General features: G+C 40.5%; 1 long non-coding RNA gene across 5 annotated transcripts in view; it reads left to right on the forward strand.

Moving 5' to 3' along the window:
* LOC136019236 (uncharacterized) overlaps window positions 1–19,599 on the forward strand; it is a 166,055-nt gene that overhangs the window by 37,629 nt on the left and 108,827 nt on the right. The window lies entirely within an intron of this gene.

Raw genomic sequence — 19,599 nt, forward strand, 5'->3', positions numbered from 1 at the left:
GAGGCTCTCCAGTGGTCTTGTCCTTCATTTCCACTGTTCCAGTTAGCTTAATGCTTTCCCTTAACTGCTTCTGAACTCTTTCATGATAGCAGATATATAGCCAGTGTCATCTGACAGATTTTTAGGCATCTCTGTTGTAAACATGTAAGTATTCATTTAATGCTTGAATTGCTTTACCATCCTCTGTGGCTGTATTTTTCATTCCTTTCTGAAATGATCTTTCTTCATCCTTGGCTGAGTCCCCTTCTATGCTTTGAGAAAAAGCTCCTTGATATCTAACACTGCCAGCTAGACTTATTTCAGATTCTTTCCTGATTCATTTCTTTTTTGTGAACTCTTTCTTCTTGGTCTTTCTTGTCTTGATTAACTTTTTTTGCATGGCATGTTTATTTGAAACTTGATTGGAGCTTGCATTAAAGTATAAAAAGATTTCTTGAAAAGCTACAAAGGGCTGCATAGGTTGGTTGTTCCCCTGGTCTAGGGAGGAGATTGAGCTGAAAATGCCTCGGCCGCTTCTAGTGTCTGAGAGGAAAGCTTCTTCCTCCTCTATCTCCTCCAAATGGCAACATCACCACCACCACCAAAACAAAAATGATTTCTTTGGCATTTATTTTCTTGCAGCAAAGGAGCAGAGCCATGCAGCTCACTGGGGTTGACTGGGGAAGGTGACAGGCTTTATGCTGAGGAGCCTTGGCTATGCTGGGGTTGGTCAGTGCTGTATCCTGGCCAAGTCTGTCTAACCCACCACAGCCCGATCCTGGTGCTGAAGGTGGGATCTGGGCTAGGGGGACACTTGCTGATGACAGCATGTTTGATGTGATCTTTTCATGTGATCTTTTCAATGGGCTTGCTGTAATCCACCTAGAAGTAGAATTATTGTTTGTAAGCAAAACAGGCAGTATCTCGTAGCAGCAAAGTTGTTGTGCTGACCCCAAATCTCTATGAGGAGAAGTAATGAGACAAAAGAAGGTGGTGATACTGTTTGAAAACTTCTATGAATCAGAAAGCCTGATCCTTTGAACTCAGTGATGAAACCCTACCTTTTACAGAGACTGAAACTGAAAACCAGACATGATTATCTCCTTATTCATAGGAATGGTACTATTTATAAGGCCAATCAGAAACCTATAGTACAAATATAAAAGTACTTCAAAAATAAAAAATAACTCTGCTCTTATGCTCCAAACGTCCCAATTCACATTACTCTGCCTAAACCAGCTGCTTATAAGAAGGTAATGATTTCTGAAGCATGCCTTGAGTATGAGAGTTGAGTGCCTGTTAGACTTTCAGAAAATACCTGCTGCTTCATGAGCCTTTGCTTTCCCTCCCCCTCCTTCCCTAACATTAATCTATACAACTTTAACTTCAGAACAAATGTTTGCATTAATTGTGCCAGCTTTTGAATTACCAATAGATGAATCTCTCGAGGCTTAAAAATTTGCTAAAGGAAACAACAAATGAATCACATGTTCCTCTAGGGTTTTTTGAAAGTAAACAATACTCCCCCCCTCTCCCAGTATGAAATAGGACACTTCCTTCTTAAAGATAGGCTTTCTGCTTGAGGCTGGAGATAGGCATAACTTTTCTAATGGGAGAATATGATTATTTAGAGTTCTAAAAAGGTAGGTTTCTGGACTCGAAGAAATTATACTCTTAGTGACTTGGAGAAAGGCTGTCCTTTATGCCAGTACTTTGCTTTTCTTTAGATTGACTTGAGTTTGAAGGTCGGATCAGGTCAACTACAGCAAACAAATTGGCATCTAGTAAACTCTTGTCTCCTCAGTGTTCAGTGTTGTGCTGTCCTCTTTGTGCTGCTGGAATGTGATGGCATGAATGATTACTCTTTCTAGCAGGACACCCCAAAAACTCAAACCAAGTGTGTAATATAGAATTGGATCACTTAAAGAGATTTTCTAGGCCTTGTGTAAAATGAAACTTTTTTTGTGTGCCAGGTTGTGGTTTTGTTGGTTTTTTTTTTTCCCTAGCACTGCATTAGTCATGTTGCTTGGTAGTAAAATATTAATTAATGATAATGGTCTGTTTAATAATCTGTCTTTCACATGTGTCATAAAATCTAGTGGCTTTGCTGATGCATGTTATGATTAAACAAATGATGTTCAGGTAAATGGAAACTATCCCACTTCTGTTCCTAATGGAAGATATGCATTGAGGCTTATACTGAAAGCCACAACAGTAAATGATTGTCAGTTGCTTCGCTACCACTCAATCGCTTCAATACGATTTTGCTGTTTCCAGTCCAAGTGAAGATGTACTCTATTAACTGTAAGGCAACCTTTTTCTACATAATTATTTTTATAAAGAATAAAAATGCTTCAGCATTGATGTCAACGTGTTCTAGGGAACTAGTGACGCATTCAATGTAAAAGCAGTTCTGCATCTGCATTTTTTCCTCATTCACATGTGTTTAATAATGAAAACAAAATGAAGTATTAATAACAAAATGTAATGTCTTCCTTGCCCAGGAGAGCTCAAGTTTCTAAGCCAAGGCATGTCTTTTGGTGAAGACCTCTTTGAAGGCAGAGATCCTGTTGCAAAGCAAACAAAGACCTTGTTTTTTAAATCTTGTGCTTGGTTAACCATCTGACATTTTTAAAGCTTTTACACAACAGCTTTTTGTGGGGTGATGACATTTAAGCTCCTTGTGCTTTGCTGCTTCTTAGCCATTGTGTAATTATGTTCAACACAGGTCCTGGTCATATGACCGTGTAAGAAGGCAAGTTAGCTGAGTAGTTGAACCATATTGATACAGGCTTGAGAGCAGATACTTGGGCTTATGTCAGCTATTAAACCACTGAGACAGGCCAGGGATGAAATGCTTAATAGCCTTGGCACAGGAGAGTTCTACCAGCAAGCATTTAAAGTTTTTCTGCTAAACAGAAGCCAAAAAAGGCTTATCATAAACTGAACACTGCATTAACTTAAAACCTAAATTACATTGTTGGTAAAAGTGAAAGTTTATAGCAGAAAGTCACAAGATGACAACAACAAAAAATACATCAATGGGAGAGAAAGGAAACAGTTATACAAGTTCTGAACTGCACATATAGTGGCTTACTCTCCTGAGATGGTAATATAGAGGAAGTGGATGGAACAACAGTAGTCATTCAGAAGAGCATATTCTGTGCTAACCACCATGCTGAAGATTGTGAAAGGAAATCCTGAAGGATGGAGAATGCATCGGTGCTGGGAAATTCCAGCCTAGTGAGTGTGGACCTGAGGAGGAGCTCCAGGGCTTATCCCCGTATCCTGCTGCTTCCAGAGGAGGCGGCACAGTGGGTAGCCCAAGCCAGCTTAAAGCAAGAAAGATTAGAGTAAGACTACAAAGCAAAGGAAAAGAGAGCAGATGCTGTATGGAGAATCAGGGAAAGGATTTCTGGATCACTTATGTGCTGCTGGGTGCCTTATTTAGTGGATAGGCACAGCAGGGTCTCACACAGCTGGAGGTATCTGATAAACCATTATTTCAGCACAATTTCCCCTGTAAATAGTCATGATTGAATGGGGAAGGGTCCATTCATTCTCCTTCCTCTGTAACAGATTCAATGAGCCATGATTTTTGAGTTATTCTTTCTTTACAGCTGGATGAAATTGCAGAAGGCTGAGATAAATGATGTAGTACGAGCAGATGCAACTTTGGTCTCATTAGTTCTCACCTTTCTAAATGCTTTCCTTTGGTCTGCAGCAACAGCAATGTGACAAATATATCTGAGTTAGTTTAGCTGCTAGTAAAAAGTATCATTTCAGTATTGTTTTGCTACACTCACTTCCTTGAGTCAGAAGGAGTTGGTTATTAACATATGTCTCTGATGTTAATCCTTTTCTGTTATGTGGTCAGGTATGTACTGCTTGTACTATGAAATAATGAGGAATCTGGGCTCATTTGTTCATTCCTGTAGGCATTTTCTGTTCTTGGTGAAGATGTAAAGGCATTCTGCTCTTCGCAAGAAGAGAAAAAAGACTTTGAGAGACTCAGTGTTTTGAAATCATTAAGAGGCAGTCCTTGGGCCTGAGATCTCAGGCTTTACTGAGTGAGACTGAAACTGTGTGTATGTTTCCTCTAGTGGGTACTTTTTTAGATAACCCTGATAGTAGTCCAGTGGGTGGGAGGTAGTCATACGTACAGTGAATTTCAACTGTGAGCTGTATGAGGAGCTGCTGTGGTGGGGCATGCTGTGGTAGCCCCTGCTACCGAGGTGTGAAGTGTGAAAAGAGTCTGAAGCTTGGGCATTTCTCCTAGGAAGTTTATGCTCTTCTCACCAGACCAGAGTTTCACAAGGACCATCAGCATCACTGCTGTCTCTGCCCAGCCTAAAAAGATGGGCTGGTTGTTACGTCTCATCACTGTTTGCTCAGGCTGATCTGGCTTTGGGTATTATTTAGTAGCTCTTTTATTCCAAGTAACTTTTCCTGGCTAGGAATGGCAAGTGACAGTGAGTCACTGAAGAAGTTTGGGTTTTTTTCCTGTATAATTTTCTCTTTCCAGTGATTAATCAGTTCTCTGCTTCTCATTTTATGTTGGAATGTAACCCCAAGTGTCTCCTCTCTTGTTTAAGAGAAGGCAAACTCATCAGATAAACAATACACAGTTCTGCTTGCTTGAGTGTATAACCATTAAGAGAAATATGACTAGGCTCTGGGAGACTCTGGGCAGCAGAAAGTTAATCACTATTTCCTCATGCTTTGTGTATCTGCCTCTTCTGGTACTCATTAAAAAAGGACATCAGTCCCCCGCTAAGTACCACACCAGATGCTACTTAGTCTGAATGAGAACTGAAGGAACAATCATGAAGGGAAAATTCACATCCTTTAAGTATGCGATGAAAAGCATTTGCAGTCACGTAGGGAAATGCTGTTTTAGAATTCTTATTAGTGAAGTTTCACAGGGGTGCAGAATATGATGGTGAACTCCAAACATGAGTATGTTTGTTTTCCAGAAGGTAAGGAATTAATATCTTAGGGTAGAATAATTTAATTCAAATTGGTGCTAAATGATGAGTCACTCCCTATTTTCTCTTTGCTTGGGAAGGTTAAGCTCCTTGCAGTATTGTTAAATCATTTTGACCCAAGTGCTGTGTGAGTTTCAAGGAGATACACCACTTCTAATCATCACCTTCTAAAACACTAGTATTTTCTGATGTTATGTTTTCTTGCTTTCACTTCTAACCATAACCAGTTTCTGACTGTTTGGATATATTCTAAGTTTAGGGAAAAAACATACTCATGAAATCTTGTATATCTAAAGATAATGTCCGTATATAATTATTAACTTAAGTACATCTAAAGTGACTTTCCCTCTTCAGAAGCCTGTTTCTCCCTCTTGATTATGAAGATAGCCTAAGGTGACCAGCTTATACACAGACAACAAATTTCCATGTACTTAGATTAGGTGAATCCTGTTCAAAGACACTGACAGTTTGTCTGGGCTGTAGGCTGACGGTAGAGTTTCCATGGACTAGTCCAATGCTTTGATAATTTGATATGAAGGATTCCCCTAATATAAAATAGAAAAAGAAATTAAGACTTAGGGCTGTTTATCATATATTTTACTGAAAGTTCTATAGATCTATTTCAGTGAGCAGAAATACATCTTTTTCCTGATGGAGCTCCTGTTCACTGTCAGGACCAAGTGTTACTCAGGATGGTGATGCTTTTGTGGCTCTTTGGTCTGTGCATTCATTGTGCACCTTTCCTAAACCCTGCAAAAAGAAGCCCTGTAATGACTGCATAGCCAAGATCCCTTTCTAAAGCAAGGAAACCTTTCTTAGCTAGTGTGCTATTCTTTGTTTGCTTCATGCATTTTGGTAATTCTGTAAGCATAAACTCAAGAAAAATTGGAGACCTATTTGTACTCTTCTTGGTCAGAAATTTTGCTGTGGAGAAGTGCTCTAGCATATAAATGACAAGTAATAGCTTCATTACAAATATCTAACATTTTTCCAACATTAAAAAGTCCTCGTGAAATTTATAGACACAGATAATACTGGATTTCTCAAGCTAAATTAAGTGCTAGAAAAACTCGTTTGTATCTAATGGATCAATGTGGTTTGGAGCAACATCCTCCTTTTCTGAGCCATTGGGATAGAAGTATGGGTTTGTAGGTCTGAAGACACCTGCAACAGTGGAAGAACACTGACCATAATGCATTTCTACCAGTCGGTATATATTTACCAGCATGCTATATAGTACATTTAAATCCAGAAGTTCTCTTTCTCCTTCCCCAGTAAGCCTGGGAAATAAATTCAGTTTAAGCAAACATTTTCCTGCTGAGAAGTCTGTGCAGTGGCTGTCAGAAAGGATATTTTAATTTATTGGTTACTGAGAAGTTGGCTGGCCCTAGCACACCAACACTGTTCTCTACTGCAGTTGCTCACAATACAAAGTATACTCAAATCATCTTCAGTGCTGCTGGTAGCATTTTTATAGTTCTGGCTTCCGAGAGCAGTCAGTGCTGAGTAGTCACTGTTTTGCCTTTTTCACTTTGATGGAAGTGGAAAATTTCCCAGTCTATATGTCTGTCCCTCTGACTTGTAATTCTGAAGATGAGACTGACGAAGAGCGGAACTACTGCAGAACTACATTTAGTTACGGAATGTGGCATACTCCTCATTATTTTTGTAAAATAGGCGATGCTGATGAGGTAGAGAACTTTTCCTCTGGATAACAGAAGACCACACAACTGTGTGCTAGGTGATAGAGGCATGCTGGGAGCCTGTCTGCAGAGCACACTCAGACCTGGCTGAGGGGATGCTGGGTGTGGGCCACACAACCCTGCCCAGAGGAGAGTCAACAGCACTCTCGAAGATCGGCTCTACCATCCTCTTCCCTCTCATCCTTATCTGCTTCACTTCTGTTTCTCAGTAAATCCCTTGATTTTTGGTTGTGATTCTTTTGCCAAAAAGTGGAAAATTTGCTGCAGTATTGGTATGCATTGTGATGCACTAGATGAAACTATTGGTTTCATGGATATTTTACTTGATCTCTCTTTAGAGCTGTAGGTTATGTTCCCTTCATGATATTAAGAGCTTAAGAGGAATGCTAACACTGTCTCAGTGTTGGAAAACCTCTGGAGAGACATGATCCAATTAGTTCAGATTCTGCCTTAACTGTTTGCTTTATAAGATAGCACTGAAAATGCTGTCCTTTGTAGATGAAGGAGACCGAAGAGCAGGAGAGAAGGCCCACATAGATGTGCCTGTCTTTCCCTCTGCTGTCTGCCCCTCTCTGCAGGATTATTGCTGATGTTATTGCTGGATTTGGTCTGAAGACATTAGTGGCCTTCTACTTGGCTTTTTGATGTTATATTGTGACTTAGTCTCCCTCCACCTCTGGAGACTGAGAAGCTTCCAGGCTTTACTTCCCTGGATTGTCAAGCCTTGCTCTGTCTATATGAGCGATGCATGTTTTGGCCTCCAACTTCATGTTCTGTTGCTATAGCACTGGCATTTTGTGCATGAAGCATGGACCTGTGCTTTTGCCCATGTGCAAGTGTTTGGGACAGGAGTCACAGTGGCACAGAACCTCTTGTGCTCCCCATTCTCCTGAGCGTGGGAGCCCTTCCTAGGGCTTCTGTAGGCTGAACGGTTGGAGTCTCCTCTGCCTGGGAGCAGAAGAAGCCCAGAGATAAACTGTGCACAAATGTCCTCTCATTTGTGATGCAAACTGCAGTCTAGGTCTTCCTGCATCGTGGCATTTCTTTCTTGTGCATCTGGAGCAGGTGGGGAAGGTGTTCGCTTAGAGATCTCCCCCAAAAGGAAAAGAAAGGCTTCTGGGGAAAGCTGTGGGTCCACTGGTGCATGTTTGTGAAATGGTGTGGTTTTGGTGAAATGAATGGCATGACTTCACTTGTTCTATTTCTTGTGTTCCTACTTTATGCTGTGTTTTTCTGATGAAGCTTGGTAATGCTCTTTCTATTAATGTATTTCCCTAAGCCCATGCTCAGGTGTTTTCACTCCTGAGATCAGCAGCTACAGGAGTTCATATTCATGCTAGCTGGAACGCTCTTTAGTGCCATGGGTTTGTTCTTTTTCTCCTCTTCTCTTCCTCCTCCCTCCCTGCTCCCCTACTGCTGCATGATTCTGTTCACATTTATGCCAAGTAATTACTACCGAGCTCTTCAAACTTCTCTCTTTGCACTAATATTTCAAGGACATTGAGACAACTGTCTCCTCCCATTCTCTCCTCCTTCATTTCTTGATATCATAGTATGATGTTCCATGATCTGATGACCAAAGGGGGTCTAAGTAAGCCTGCTCATTCTGCAACTCTCCTAACATTTTCTGGGAACATACAGAGTCACTACCTTTAAGGGAGAACATCTGCTGTTGTCCTATCACTAGTTATCTCCTCCTCATAGCTTTGCTTTCCGCTTGGGTATGCCATCACATAGATGCCTTATTTTCTTATGTTCTCTGTGATACATCCTTAAGGTTTTGAAAATACTTGTACATTCGCTGGCCTGTTTTTGATAACTATGTTTCTGTATCCATTTACCCTCTCTACTCATGTTCTGTTTTGCTCAATGATCTTTTTCCTCTCTGCTACATGACCATCCTATTTTGTGCTGTCTCTTAGTTAAGACCTGAGATCTGATGAGCCTTTTCCTGTCTCCTTATCTCCCTGCCCCTTTTTATTTTCCCTGCAGACTCTTACAGATTCACTTTGGTTAATTGCACTTGTGTTTGGCAAGAGCTGCTGGCATAAGCTTTAACGCTGCTTCTTGAAGAGTCACAGCATCTTGAAGAATCTTGCGTGTTTCAGTTCTCTGGCTGCTTTGAGCTTTTAACTAATTTATCACCCTCATCTTGGAAGCATAGAGCTTCTCATGAAGAACAAAAATCTCTTATTTGCTGAGACATGCATCTGTACACATCCTGTGGAGCAGTATTATGAAAAGCTTTGTTTAGTCTTTGCTAATGCTAAGCTGGTTTTTGAATGGAGCCTGATATTTATTGACTCTCCAAGTCTTTATGCTTACCTGTTGTGTGAGTGTGCTCTGCATCTCTGTCTCAGTGCACAGTTCTGAGTCACAGTAATAGTTGCTTCTTTTTACAGAATTGCATAAATGGGTGTTTTCCATTGGTTTCCGTCACAGCACGTTTTGCCAGCTTTCTTATTTTGGTTTCTGAGGTTTTGGTTGTTTATTTGAAATAAAGAAATGCAAAGAGTTTCTTTCCAGGGTAAAAACTTGGAGGTGAGGTCAGTCCTTCCAGGATTTAGCTCCTGTGTACAAAGTCAGTTATGGAAGGAGAGGTATTGCCATCCATTCTTGCAGAAAGCAGTGTTAAAATGTAGAGGATTTGCTTGTGCCTGGAAGGCTTTTTTAGGCAAGTATTTAAAAACAAACAAAATCAACACTTGATGTTTCCTTCCAACATAAGCAGTATCTTTTTTCTGGACTGCAGTGAGGACTAAGCCCGCTCCCAGGGCTGTCAGAAATGCTGCAAATTAAATGTCTTGGAGAACAACCTGCTGTAATGAAAAAATAATCAGTGTTGCATAATATTATATGCTGTATATAATTGTGGTCAAATTCCCTTTAAAATGTACTCTAGTAATTACTTGCACGCTTTTTCTTGCAGAATACCATCAGGTTGTAAGTTTTTGTGAAATCTTGTTGTACCACTAGAAATGTTCTCCTTTCCTCTGCAATGTGACCAAGAAGCTCAGAAGTTTCCTCCTTAGCAGCAGCAGAAGTGGCATGAATATAGTCAGGTCTTCTGAACTAGATCTATAAGATTCTGGCTTGAATTTCAAAAAGCTTTGTGAGACAGTTCAGGGACAGACTCATTAGCAGAGTCATTTAGTGCGCTTTGTTATGTATAGAGCTTAAACTTTGTGTGTGTGTGCTATAGGATATCCCATATTAACAACTTTGAGCTCCTGGGGGCAGTAGGAAAATGCAAATAATTTCACCATGGTGAATATGAGGTTGATTAGTCTAAACCTGTCCACTGAATTGGAGGTTTTGTAACAGGTATCAATGCAGGTAGGTTTGCGCCCTATTACAACTTGACTCTTTCCCACTTCCCTGGCAGGATAGCACACGCTTAGTTTTCTCAGAGTTATTGGCCACTTGCGTATGAGTAAAGTATCCAGAATACAAAAGTATTTAGAAAAGTTTATTTAATCAACTGTGCTCAGCAAAAACTTTCTGTGGCTCCTTGAAAGGAGAATTGAAGCACACCTAGCTCGAATTTGGAAAACGGGCTCCTGGATAATAGGGAGCCTTTAGCTGGCACGTGCCCAAGCTGAGCACAGTTTGAGTTACTGCACAGCCAGCCTCAATGTCTAAAGTTTGTCAGACATTAAGGAATACTTTAGAAATTAATCTCTCATGCCTGTCACTTAATACTGCTATCTTGGTAGACCTTCCTTTACAAACAAGAGGTTTATCTCGGTTATAATAATATAGTGTAATTAAGTGGATGAGTTTATTAATTAGCATTTTAAAACTTTTTAATTAAATGTAATAGTGAAGGGCCTCCCAAGGTCTATGCTGGAGATTGTTGTGTTTTCATACATCATTCTAAGCAGATAAGAGGATGTAAAAATATTAGCATAACCGGCGAGTTTATTTCACTGCTTTACCGTCGTATAATTTGAGTCATCAGCTTTATCTGCGTTAACAGGTAGACTTAATCCTGAATTTCACCCTTTAGCTCTAAGTTCTTGTGATTTGGGAAGGCAGTGCTCTATTGCCCAAATCTTTAGTCTTTGTCAGACTGAATGTACATTCCAAGACACATTACATTTCAGAGCACTCCATCTGTGTCTGAGGTGCTGCCTTCTGCTCTTTCTCTGTTCTGTTTCACTTCTGGTCACTCTTTCCCTGGCCTCTATTTGCTGCTGGACAATTTCTGACTGACGGGGAGTGGGTGGTAACACTTTGCTGGCTTCTTTCCTGATCCATTAAAACAAGTTAATAGCCCAAAGGACCATCTGGACTAAACCCCTTGAGCTCCCCAACCTCCAGGCTACTGCTGTGTCCTACTTTTGCATGGCCGTGCAAGAACATGGGGCATTAAAGCACCTGCTGTTAAGGCTTGGCCTTAGGGCTGCCCTCAATCTAACTGATTCTACCTGTATAGGTCCCATTTGGATATTTTCTGACTTGGAGTGGCCCTAGCTTCAATTTCTACACAGAGAAGTGACATCAGTAGAGCTGGGATCATTACTACACACGTAGTTAACAACCGGACAGAATTTATGTGAGGCCTCAAGGGAAGAATGTGAAGTCTGATGAGCTCCTGGTGTGATGGGCCTGTGCTGTGTCCTCCCTCTTCAACTCTCTCATTTGCTGCTTTGATTTAAATTTGATCAACAACTGTCCTGGAGGCACTTTTAACCTTCAGCTGAATTGAAGAATCAGAAAAAAAGAGGGTTTCTTGGGTTATCTGCTGGCGTAGTCCAATCTGTGAGGAAGAAAACGTAAATCCACTCTTCCTGCTTCGAGAAGTCACATTTTTTGCTAAATATGGCAACTGTTCCTAGGACTAATAGTTGTTCATATCTGGTTATTTTGGATGTTATGTTTATGTATGCCAAAAAAAGGTGCTGTTCATATCTGGAAATGGCAGTGAAAAAGGACAGTACATGACATCGCTGAAAATGGCTTTTATGAGGAAAATGGTGTCAGTTGGTGTCTGGCAATCACAACACTAGAAGTTGTAGAGTTGGCACAGCAAGGATTCAGATCAGCAGTGGAGGCAAGGGTATGTTTGTATTAGGCAGCACAAGTTGGCATGCAGGCTACTGAATGAACATAAACTCAAGTGTAGCCCAGTGCCATTAAAGATACCTGCTCAGGTCTATCTCCAGGTTCACATCTGCACTCTGTTATTTTAAGGTGTGTGGGGGTGCTACCACTTTACAAGTTATGCCTGTCCTTTGCCAGCTTAGCATTTGTGAGCTTTTTGCCATCCTAACAATAAAGAGAAAGGGAAAAAAAAAAAAAAAAAGATAGGTGTGAAGAAGAGACCTTATGTTGGTGTGAATGAGGCTGCAGGTTGTGGAGGGATGGGGAGCAGAACTCCCATGTCCCCTGGCTTGAATTGGCTCTCACTGTGGTAACCCCTTGCATCACAGCTTTCCCTGGTGTTGCAAACTGTGGTTGGGCTGTTGTGGGAAGATAAAAGTGGTGGTTGTATGGATCTCAGCAATGAATGTTCCCATAAACAGCTACCCACTTCTCCCTAAAGTACACTGCCTACACAGTAAGAGCAGCTTGCATCAAGAACAGGGCAAGTATGCAGGTTTTTCCTTCAATAAGACAATGTAAAAAAGCCATTCATAGTGCTTGCTGGGAGGTGGCTTTAATATGTTCTCTTCATGATGGGCTTTAATTTTGCTACTACTTTATGACTGTGGAAAAAAAATACATTTTTGCCTGACCCATCAGTGCAGTAGCACAGTAGGAAAATGATTTAAAGTTCTAATATCTATTGGAAATCTAGGTGTGCAGTCTGTGTTGCAAGAAAGAAATCCAGACAATTATTCATAGAAGCTGATCTAAACTTAAACCCACCACTATTGATATTTTAAACATGTTTCAGGAATAAAGCAGTTAGTGAAATTCGCGTGCCCGCTGCCCTCAGGCATCTTGATTCGAACATCCCCTGCGAACAGTCCTTTTTCTGTGGCTATCTCTGTTTGAGGTTTGCATTCCCACAGGGGGTGGATCTATGCAGCACACCATAAGAAATAATTTCATGCACCACTGCATGTGGTGCATCTTGAAACTAATTTAACATCCTGTTTTGCTGCAGTACTTCTAGTAGCAGGCAGAGCTTAAAGTCCACTGCACGTGCTGGCCACCTTCCTCCTTTTTTGTTTGCTTTTTGGTTTGGTTTTATTACTTAGCATTTAACTGTTCATATTAGCAGTGCCGCTAATTAATGAGGTCTAGTCTAAACAAGTCATTATTATATTTTTCCAGGTGGTTAATGGGGGCTCCTATTAGTATCACCAAGGACTAGCCAGGAGTAAGTGTTTGTTTACACACAGGAAGTTGTCCTCTAGGGTGCTTTAAAAGGAATGAAAGTGACGCATTTCCAGTGTCTAACCAAAGCCTGCTTTGTATAGGTTAGTCTTCAAACAATGCAAAGTAATTCCAAGGGTCCATATCCCTGTATTCGTGAACATTTCTGGTGCACCCTTATTTTCTGTGTGTTCTGTGGGTTAACTAAAAATATCACCTGAAGCTATGTATCTGTTCATCTAACCTTAATCTGAATTGTTACTCCTGTGTTGAGTTATTGCTGGCAATGTTTGCTGGGCCAAAAGTTTTGGATTTTTTCCCCTTCTATCTTGGCTCTTCTTGAGGTCTCACTTTGGGATTTTGGGAAGTCTCTGCCACTGGAGTCCACTGACTTCTGTTTAAATGTGTGCTACTAATCACTTTGGGACTGATTAAAATGTATGTTCAAGTGAGACTTTAGCAGTAAATGCTTAACTCTGAAACTGAGCTACTGAAAAACCTTCAGCTAATAGTAACCTTGGAGGCACTTACGGTGCTCCGAGTGTGGCCCTAAGCACCCTCTGCCTCTGGCATCATTCACCCCTGTGCTGTAGCTGCAAGCTTGTTTTCAAAGAGCAGGTTTTTTAAGGGGAGGATTTGTAAGCTGGACTTTGCATTAAAAGACAATGGGTTCTCCTGCTTTTGGAAAAATCACGACCTGAACTTTTACATGAATGGTTAAATGTGATTTTCAGAAGCCTGGTGTGGTGGTTACCATAGGAAATTAGACCACTTAGTAAGCATTAGAAAGTCATCTTGGAGTGCCCTTCTGTACACTGATGAAGGTGACTGGGGGGATGCTGCATAGGTGCCTCTGCAGCAGGCATGGCTCACCATTGCTCAATGGTGGGCAGGCTAGGGGTCTGGCTGTGCCCCTCTGGGTTGCCAAGGTTGTCTTGGACCCATGGATGCTGGCCAGGCCAGCTTAAAACAAGTCTTTCCTACAGACCAGAATTTACCATATGCTGATATGATCTGAGACAATGTATAATGCTGCAGAATGGTAGAAACTTGTGGAGGGAGGGTTGTTCTGCTTAAAAACATTTAAAAGGCAACTGGTTTACTTCTTTTGGACTGAGGTCAATAATATGAGTGTGAGTCAGTAAAATGAGCTGGAAAACAGGGTGAGAAGAAAATACCTGTTTGTTAATCTGTGTGGCCAGCTCTCATGTTAAGTTAGTTTGTTCCTTTCATAAAACTTCATTTTATTCATGGGGGAAAACACGAAATATCACTGGAAAAGAGCTAGAGATTCATAACCAATTAATGGATTTAAATAATTAGTGTAGCAATGGGGTCATAACACTTCCCAAAAAGGAAACAATATCTAATATCAAGAAAAAAAAAATAATAAATTCGACACGATTTGTGTATGACTCAGCTGTGGTGTTAGTTTAGGTTTTAGCATATGAAAAAATACAAGGATGTAACTTAAGGAGTGACCAAAGTGTTACTGTCGCTTGATCTTTAAGCATAATGAGAAACATTTCTTTACTGAAGGGAGCAGAGTGGACACTTCATTCATTTTCTCCATCACTAGAGGGCTCAGATCACTTTCAGAACGTTGTATGTCTGAGCCATCTTTGGTGTTTAAATAGTCCTTTGTTTTAGTGTAATGCATGCATGTTTGTGTACTGAGAGAAGCATGTTTCAGTTCACATGCTGAAGCACTGCTACACTTCTGACTTGCCTTTCTCTTCATATTAGGAAGTTCTATACAAGCAACTAAAAACATATCTGTGTTCTGCCCTATCGTATTTTTAATATTTTTTAATTTATTTTCTATTATTTGTTTATCTCTGATTTTGAGGGTGGCCTTGACGTGTATCTTTTAAAATACATTTTAAAGCTAGTAGATGTGCAAGCATATCAGACTATTTCAATCTCTGTGGCAGTACCAAGTTTGTACAGATGAAGCATTTCTTTACCAAGGGGGTGGTCAAAAACTGGAACAGGCTTCCTGGAGAGGTGGTCAATGTCCCAGGCCCATCAGCATTTAAGAGGCATTTGGTCAATACACTTAATACCATGCTTTAACTTTCAGTCAGCCCTGAAAGACCTGCGCTCAGAAAGACAATGTTGCCCCAGCACTGCATGCCGGGGCCATGTGGGGGGTTAAAGTGAGCTGCCAGCAGACCAAGGGGGGAGAGTAAGATAAGAGTGGACTGAATCTAGCTCAATTTCCATAAAGGCAGCTAAAAATGCCTTATGCTTGGAATGGAAACAGGAGTGAGCTCTCAACAAAAGTGTCACAGAGAGGGTTCAAGGCCTTTCACTGAAGAGTTCCTTTCTCTTGTAGTCCCAGTGTTGGGAAAAGAAGACATGTTTGACACAAATTCTTCGGCAGCTTCTTCAAATGAATTCTTAGATTGTCGCTATGATACTCAGGAAGTAATGGATGCAGTTTAGCTCAGGGGAGCATGGGAGTCTGGGTGACAGCTCCAGAATTTATTCAGGCTTTGTTACAATATGATGTTCAGAATCTTTGTGCAAGCTTTCCTTGTGGGAGTTTCTATTGAATGTGTAGGCTTACATATCTCTTAACTCTTTAGCAAAATAAATTCCTACAGCAGCCTAAAATCTTGATGGTAGCATCGCTTTCAAACCTCTCATGTTCTTAGGCATTGAATCTAGAAGAAATGGAATGAATCAGTGATTGTTATAAATATCTTTAGTGCGTCATATAATCTGAATAACAATTACATGTGTCATAAATAATACCAAGATATTTTGTTGTGTTGTTGAACTAAATCAGTAGTTTGGTTTTTGAGTTGTCTCACATAAGTTCCTGGCTTATTTGATACCTGGAGTATTGTTGAATCTGAGCCAAAGGCCAAAGTTCTTTTTATTTTTCATAATATTTACATTGGCAAGAAAACATGTAGCATTTTGAGTAGATTTTGAAGGTAAATGAAGACATGCTGTTAAATAGGAAGGCATACTTGCTTGCTTTGTAAGGTGAGAAGTGGGTCAAAAGCTTGGTTTGACTTTGAAGCTCACTGAAGTAGGAAGAGTATTGCAGACTCAAAGCTCTATTCAGTCTCTGGATAAATTTTGTGTTCTTTGCAGCCCATAGTTCCGAGCTGCACTTTGTTGAACATAAGTTTGAGACTCCTGCCTCAGTGAAGATCCAGTCCTTCTTTCCTTTTCCTTCACTGAGCAGCCATCTGGAAAGGTATCATCAACTTCTGAAAATGGGACCTTGATCTCAGGCTTTGTTTTACCCTGTTGGGAAAGTATCCATTGGATTTGATGACCAAAATGCAAGCAGTGTTCTCTTATGTCAGTGATGAAGTTACTCTGAATTTGTCATTCATTCCCAGTGAGGAATATTTACAAGTTTGGAGTGATTGCCATTTGTAGCATTAGCAAATGAAAAGAAAAATCAACGATTTATTTATCATTTCCCTTGCTTTGTTGTGAGCATTTAAGTAGCTAAAGTTCCCAGGTAAAATGCAAAGGAATGCCAGCCCTCAGATCGGAGCTTGGAGGTGCATGTTTTGTAGTCCTGTACTCACGTTGCATTCTGTCTGGAGAAATTAGGATGACCATTCTATTTCATTGTACAAAAGAAGCAGGTGGGTGTTATTCTTGTTTTACACACTGAACTCTGGAAAGCCCTATTAAGAACAACTTTCCCAGTGACAGCTGGTCAGTACCTTGCTGTGAAAGAATTTAGAGTTACAGCCTGCTTTTTGGGGAATATTACACTACACTTCTGGATTTTGTAGCTGTTCTTGGTGCTTCTTAGGACATTTAGTGATGCAGTTTCACTAATCCATTTGCTCTGATAAGCTCAGTAAGTGGATTACAAGTTTTTTCTGTCACTGTAGATCTTGATAGCTTCACAAAATGTTTTTCATCTTGTTTTTGATAGAGGAGAGCTGAACAGAAGTACAGTTATCTGTATTTTACCAAAGTACAATGAAGAGAACTTTCTCTACTTTGTAGAGTCATGGAAGTTGTGTCTTATATTATTTTTCCATCATTCTATAGTTGTTCAGTAGGGATGAGATGTCAGTGATTTTTGTGGCTTCATCCCCTGGAACTGATGACTTCTGTTCTAGGTGAGGATGAGACACTCATTGTAGGAGGCTTCATAGACTGAATAGTTTTTAACTCTGTTATGATGCTTTTATGCTCTTTCAGGTAAAACCACCAGAAGATTTTTTTTTTTTCTAGCAATCCTAAAATTTGTCTTGTTTTCTGCAAAAATGAAGATGATCACTTTTTATTAAAGTGACAGTAAAGTAGGAAGACTTTCAATGATTTTCTATTCTGATGCACAGCAAATGGTACATTGAGAGACTGGCTCATTTTGTTCATTTTGTCTACTGTTAAGAGTAGATATGAGATGTTAACTAGTTGGGAATAGTCCTTCCTTGCACCCTCCTACTAGTTGTTATTCATAGCAGGAAGCAGCACTCAAAGTCTTTCTTGAAAATTTGCTATAATTCAGGTGTTGATTCACGCTACTGCCTATTCCATCAGCAAGTTTCTGTTGCTATTTTTTAACTTCTTGTAAAGTTAATAGCATACCATCTCTATGCGGTTGAGAGCCTTGTTTTGTATTTCTGAATATAATCACCCTCTGCTGATTTGAAGAAATTATGCCAAAGTGTTCAGACAAGAGAGTCAAAGTTGGCCAAAGACTTCTGAATGCATATAAATTTCTTTTGTTGAACCAAAGAGCGGAGGAGTGGATATCTGACTCAGCTCCCCTCTCTCTGTGCTGACAAACTGTGAGCTTGCAGCTGGGAAAATGCTATGGGAGGAAAAATGAAGGCCAAAGTCATTATGTATATGGAGCCATGCCAGAATCTGTGAGGAAAATCCACCCAAGATAATGTTAAAGAATTACCAAAAAAAGCAAGAGAAGGATTGAGAAAAGATGACATTCTGAGAGTATCAGCATGGTCACGTATGATGGAGTTATTGGACAGGGCAGTGGGAACAGGGTGATGTTTCTGAGACTTGAGTAAGATGAAGTCATTTGTCTTGGTTAGAACAAATTCATAGAAATGCCAAGTGAGGGATAGAAATAGTAACCAAAAAGTGCATTAGAGAAGAGTTGAAGTGGAAGACCAAAGTATAGTTGAAGGTCAGGCGTTTTGAAATAGGAATGACTGAATCATGCTTGTGTTCTAAGAGACTAGAAAAGGCCAAAAACTTCTGAAAGGAACTGCAAGGAGAGAATAAAGAAGGGACAGAAAACAGCAGTTGCAGTGGGTTTAGTAAGCACCATAAGCAGCCTCACCAGACTCAGGAGTCTGCACCTTTCTTAACAGGGCTAGTGAGGAGCAAGTGAGAGAGAGAGAGAAGGGGCAGGCTAAGTGGTAACATAACACATGTGTAGTTCCTTATAGGGATAAGAGATTCTGTGTGAGGAAATGGCACCACACTCAACCTACCTGCATTGCTGGCGCTTATGCATCTGTCTTACACTCTTCTACCACACTCCCCAGACTTTCCCCCAAGCTGCACTGCTTTGTAACACTTCCTTTGTTCCTGTATTATGTTGTTTTAAAGTGACTTTTACTGATGTAATGAATTATCCCTACATTTTTTTGCATTCTCTTCTCCCTATTTGATGAACAAACACAGCTCTGGTTCTATTCTTATTTGATCAAGAAGAGAGTGGAGGTGAGATGTCTTGTGCTGGTGACATTTTTGTACTCAGTAGACTTTGTCCTTTATAATGATGCATCAGAATGTCATGCCCCAGTCTGCTCTCATGAGGCATACGCAAATGAGTGTCAGGAACAGGGCAGGATGTCATGGAACAGAAGAAGAATGAAAATAATGCGTCTTTTTTCTCTCTTCTCCCCCCCCCCCCCCCAACCGTGTATTTGATGCTGTTCTTGCATGAAAAGTAAGGGGAATGTTTTGGGTTTGAGTAAGGCAGACTTTCTTGTACAGCAGCTGTCTGCTATAGGAGTTGCTGCCTCCTTTCTCTGCTGCCATTTCTTCTGCCTCGAGTGTTCATTGCTATACTCCTACTTCAGCCTCTTCCTGTTTTTGACAGCAGATAGTTGCAATGAGTTCTTGCTTCTGCTTCCTTCTGTCACTTCCACACAACATCCCCCCACCCATTTTCTGCTACACTGAATGAGCAGGGGTTTTGGTCCACTTTGAGTTTGCTCACAAATTCAGTCCACGATCTTGTTGGCATTCGGATGTTGCTCCCACTCAGGAAGCATTTAGTAGCTTTGTGGACTCTCCTGCTTAACTGCAGTACAGTCTAATGAAGCTCCTTGCCTTGACTGAGGGAGCAATAACTACAGACTGGAAGGCACAACATCACGAATATGTGTGAATAGGCTCTTAGTCTCTTCTCCCACACTAGAGATGACAAAATTTCTGTGAATGTAGCATTTTGCTGGAAACCTTTGACTTTTAGGTTGACGCATCTTTTTTCATAAAGGAACAGGAATTTATATATATATATAAAATAAGATGGCAGTATGTGGGTTCAGAAACTGCTTAGAAGGGCTGTAATTTGCACCTGCCTGATGCTCTCATTCTCTCAGAGGCTGGGTTCTCTGTGGTATTTGATTCTTTGC

The sequence above is a fragment of the Lathamus discolor genome, chromosome 9 (genome assembly GCF_037157495.1).
Source record: "Lathamus discolor isolate bLatDis1 chromosome 9, bLatDis1.hap1, whole genome shotgun sequence".
Classification (NCBI taxonomy): domain Eukaryota; kingdom Metazoa; phylum Chordata; class Aves; order Psittaciformes; family Psittacidae; genus Lathamus; species Lathamus discolor.